At 35.2% G+C, this 5,599-nt stretch overlaps 1 long non-coding RNA gene across 1 annotated transcript; it reads right to left on the bottom strand.

Moving 5' to 3' along the window:
- Positions 1-647: 647 nt before the first annotated feature.
- Positions 648-3,574, bottom strand: LOC121856757. The gene is made up of 2 exons (XR_006087048.1): positions 1,899-3,574; positions 648-731 (listed from the first exon to the last, which is right to left on the bottom strand). It is a non-coding gene; the product is annotated as an uncharacterized LOC121856757 (long non-coding RNA).
- Positions 3,575-5,599: the final 2,025 nt, after the last annotated feature.

Raw genomic sequence — 5,599 nt, 5'->3', positions numbered from 1 at the left:
AACGTGAGGTGGAGTGGACCGACGGGCCGAGCGAGCATCAGGGAGCCGCTACCTTGTCACAGCCCCGACTAACAAAAACCCACAAAGATAAACAAACACCACAAGCAACACCCGCCGCAACACTCACACCTACACTCTTATCACACTCACCAACACCCGCCACACCTCGTGTTGCAGGAGATCGGTCTTCATGTTCGATAACTGACCTTGTGCAGCTGGTTATTAGTCCATAATGGAGGTTGACATCTTGGGATAAACACAGCCAGTATTCGTGATCATTACTGCTGCCATCTATCAGCATCTAATCAAAACAATCGATTCCCACGTTTTCTCTCATCGACCCTCACAGAAAACGGGCGCTCATATGGCTCACTCAAACACTTTTAACTTGTATCATCCCACTACCCCTAAAATTAATATTCTCGATATTTTCATAAAAGACAGTTATAAAATTGTTGCCTGACATAGAATAAAAGGTAGCCCCCATCAGCCATTTTTAAGACAACTAAGGGCTATTTATATAAACTTACACTTGTGCTTATGAAAAGGGGGTTCAGTAGTAAATGCTTAATTCTTGATCCAGGTGCATCATCATTCATACTTTTTATTGTCATGACTAAAACTAATGGGTTAATAAAAGGGGAAGATAATATTTTTTCTTTATTCAGGTTTACAATTACTGAGCAGAAGCTTTCTTGGGCCTTGCCTTGGTGCCTTCACGGAAACCATTCCTGTAACAACGAGACCTTAATTAATAACAACAATCATTTTATTAATACCGATAATAAAGAAATTAATACAGTATATATATATATATATATATATATATATATATATATATATATATATATATAGATAAAATCGCAAAGGAAAATGGAAACAACGGAGCACCTTAGCTTTCGTCTTTATTCAAGACATCTTGAGAGGCAACTGGATTACATGGACAGAGAGAGGCTTAAATATACAGGGTGACCTTAAAAACATGAGGCCAGGTCATAATGATGTCATCCACTAATCCCCACACCAACACACACATAGAGGAGCTTAAGAGAAGGGGGGTGACGTGACTAGTCAGGTCAGGTCAAAAATAATATTTTGACTCTGCCCTATCGTAATGAATTTGTCCCGTTAGTTCGGTCCCTCAAGCTTCTAAATATTAATGTTGTTTTCAAGTATGACTCAACCATTACCAATATGTTAATAAGGTATAGCCCAAGTTTGAATGTAAATGGAAGTGTTTATTGTATTCCATGTAGCAAATGTAATTGTAATTATGTAGGTCAGACAGGAAAAACACTGCAGCGCAGAATCAAACAACATAAGTATAATATCAGAACAGCATCTGAAAGCAGTGCCTTGTTCGTTCATGTTAGGAATAATAATCACCCCATTGCTTGGGAAAAAGCTTAGAAGTATTTAAACCATCTTGTGTCACAGAAAGACTTCTGGTTGAAGCTAGTTTGATTAAGGAATTAAAATCAATAAACCTTAGTGATGGTCAGTTCAAAACTGATACGTTACATAAATTTATTTGTCAGTGGCCCAAGGTTAAAAATGCTTTGAAAACCTTTGATCTAGATGTATGATAGTTATTTAGTGGGTCCCTTATTTTTGACCTGACCTGACTAGTCACGTCACCCCCCTTCTCTTAAGCTCCTCTACGTGTTGTGTTGGTGTGGGGATTAGTGGATGACATCATTATGACCTGACCTCATGTTTTTAAGGTCACCCTGTATATTAATCAGTTGCCTCAAGATTTATCTTATCACGTTTTCATTGTGGATTTACATGAATATATATATATATATATATATATATATATATATATATATATATATATATATATATATATATATATATATATATAATTAAACTGTTAATAAATTTTCACAACGCACCTGAATCTTCTGTGCACAATTTTAAGGTGACGCATGCGACCAGTACCAGTGGTCTTCCTGCGAATAGCTTTCACCGACCAGTTATCTAGGAAAAAAGAATCTTATTAATATCTCTACTAAGATTGATAAAAAGTAATTCAAATTGAAGATTCACATCAACCCAACATGCACACACAGTCAAGCAAGTGACACCACTCGAGTTAAAAAAAAAACATTTTGATTAACATATCAATGATTTCTAGTATATATATATATATATATATATATATATATATATATATATATATATATATATATATATATATATATTAATGAATCATATAGCATTTTACAATGGCAAAAAATTTTAACAATTACAAATTACAATAAATGTTCTCTGGCTGCATTAAACATTAAAACCAAGTCAAGTCTGTCTGTTAGGGGAGCCACCCAACATACAGAGACATTGCTAAGACTCGACCGGTTACTTCTGAAGACCACTATGCCAGGTAGATAGAAGAATAAAAATCCATAAATAGGAAATGTTTAGTTTCAAGTTGGTATGTTTTTTTATTACTGTACTGCGCTGTAAAACTGAAAACAAAAAGCTCTCTATAAAACTGGACCTTTTCAAACATGTTGCACTGAGAGTGGACTTCAGTGTGTAGCAATAAGGAAATTAATGTGATGTTGCAGTGTCAACAAATTTTCTTTGGAAAAAGTCAGTAATTTTTTTCTTCTACTTTACAAGCAGCACTCAAGAAAATTAAAAGGTTCTAAAAGCTAACACATGAATGAAGACCTGACTGTTGTGTCAGAATTTTAAAACATCCTCCAATGATTTTTAAACTAACAAACATATTTTAAAAGTAAATAAAATTTTCTGAATCTTGAGTACACTCAGTGACGAAGAGGATAGTACATATTACGAAACAATTAAGTTTCCTCAAGCATTTAAGTTTTGTGTTGCGGCAGATCAACTGTGAATAAGGTGAAAGCCCACATTTCACTCAAATTCATCAGAGTGTAGAACCAAACTACACATCTAATATTCCAGTTTCTTAAAGGCTCAAGCATTAGCTATTCCCTTCATTAGTTCTCCATGACATTTGAAACTCTCAAACTTCTTACCATCTAACTCTTTACCCTTCACTATGGTGATGCCATTTTAATATTTTATTTGGTTAACGCCTTATGCTTTCATTCAGCTCAGAAGGGACCCCATACACAAGTGGTTAATCTACACTTCAACCTTCTACTCCCAGAAGCAACACCATCTTCGCTGAACTTCCAGTTTCCTCTTCTTACAAGTGTCATTCCACATTCTTTTAAAGTTCAGTACAGTACTGTACACTGCATCCTCAGCCACGACCAGTGGCATCCACACACTGGAACATTTACTTATTAAATTATTACACCTCTACTCAACATTCTAACCACACTCTTTAATGTGTTATAATTATTTCGTGACTTATAAGCTCCCGCTGGCTAGTATTACTCAATATTCAGGTTCAGTCTCTCCTTCACTTATCCTTGAACTGTACTATAGTGTGTTTTTTCTCAGCTGAAAAACATGCCCCGTCCCCTCCCCAAGAGTTACAGCAAACCTGTCCGATTTTGTCCTGAAGCAATGATGTCTTTCTAAACGAGTTTATTCATAATCGTTGGGATGACCGTTTCTGACAAAAGATATTTAGCTAAATTATATAAAGATACATACATTCATTATTTCAAACACAAGCACGTAGGAAGTTTATCAGAAGTATTATACATGAATTAACTGTTAAACTCCGGTAGCAAATTTACGCTTTCGGAGAATGCATTTAATATACAGGTACAGTATACGGTACTTATTTTTGCCCACAATAAGGCATACTAAGACAAATTACGGATCAGTAATACAGTGACCCCTCGTTTAACGAACGCCTCGGTTAACGAACTGCCTTCCATAAGGATCTTCAATTCGGTTAACGAATTTCTTACGAACCGACCTCAACATGTTTTCGCTTGCACTGGCCGGGCAACCAGCTTTAGTATCAGTCCGCCAATACATTAATCGGTTCTAGGGCTTAAATTCCTAACTATTTTAGTAAATATCAAGAAGTTTATACTATTCAATAATTTTAAAAGTTTAATATTCAATTTTTAGTCATTTTAACAATTATTGAATATAATTGAAGGTAAAGTGACTAGTTTAAAGCGCAGCATCCAGCCTCTTAACACAGCAAACAGGCGTTAGTCTCTCTGTTTTCACTGGAGGTAACATCTTGCTTGAGACTCTCTTCAACTAAACGCTTTTTTTCTGTGTTTCCAAGCAAATTATTGGTCATTTTGAAATATATTTTACATATTGACAATATATAATGCAGTACAGTGTTGATTTAAAGAAAATAATCTTGAAATTCACCAAGAGAACTAAAATTTTATGGGTGAAATGGTGCCATGGGGTGACTTCTCTTCCACCCCAATGCCTTCTCTTCCACCCCCATTGTAATTCCCATCATCATCATCCAGGAGCCTTCTACATACACACCTCAAAGTAAGTGAACTTTTCTACCATTTTTTTTGAATTTAGGAAATTTTCGGTGAGCTGGAACCAATTACCCAAAAACCCATTGAAACAATGGTTTCGGTTAACGAACTTTTCGGTTAACGAACGACCTTCTGGAACGGATTGAGTTCGTTAACCGAGGGGTCACTGTACTACATTATGCAAAAACAACATTTTTAAAGATCAGAATCACATTGAAATATTACACAACCGTTAGCAGAGGCGGGAAAAATATGAAGTTGTTCGCAGTCATATTTTTCCCGCTTCTGCTGACGTTCGTGTAATATTTCAATGCGATTCTGATCTTTAAAAATGTTGTTTTTGCATAATGTTGTATTACTGATTACTGATCCGTAATTTGTCTTAGTATGCCTTATTGTGGGCAAAAATAAGTATATATTAAATGCATCCTCCGAAAGCGTAAATTTGCTACCAGAGTTTAACAGTTAATTCATGTATAATACTTCTGATAAACTTCCTACGTGCTTATGTTTGAAATAATGAATGTAAGTATCTTTATATAATTTAGCTAAATATCTTTTGCCAGAAACGGTCATCCCAACGATTATGAATAAATTAATTTAGAAATATATCATTACAGTACTTCAGGACAAAATCGGACAGGTTTGACACATCCAATCGGCTGTAAATTTTGAGGGGGCGAGGCATCTTTTTTCAGCTGGGAAAAAAATGAGCTATAGTTAGTTATAATATGCACAAAGGCATGCTATTACTATATTGTATATATTTAATTTTTGTTTTGTACCTTCCCATCATTTTTCCATACCTACACACAAAAAGCACTAAATGCCAAGCTCTCCTGTTGATCATGCAAACTGCTACTTCCAGCAATCCAATCCTGACTTTTTTTTTACTGTGTTATGCTAATATATTCTGCATCATGTAGCATTGGGGGTTAACCATGGAAACTCTCACCACCATCCAATAGAATTACAGTACTGCATCTTTAACATTAATGTATAAGAACTCTGCCTATTACAGAAAGATGCCAGTCTCAGGTGATAACCAATAGGATACCATCAGCTTAAAAGCAACACACCTAGCCAATGATACCATTACTAGGCAACAACCACTGCTACCAGATAAGTCTTTAGAAGTGAAACATAACAATTTTAGTTGTGAAAGTGGTTTCATCAAACATATATACAAT

The sequence above is a fragment of the Homarus americanus genome, unplaced genomic scaffold, assembly GCF_018991925.1.
Source record: "Homarus americanus isolate GMGI-L3 unplaced genomic scaffold, GMGI_Hamer_2.0 scaffold50454, whole genome shotgun sequence".
NCBI classification, from domain to species: domain Eukaryota; kingdom Metazoa; phylum Arthropoda; class Malacostraca; order Decapoda; family Nephropidae; genus Homarus; species Homarus americanus.
Note: the sequence above shows the minus strand (reverse complement) of the source record. Positions and strands in the feature narration are given on the sequence as shown.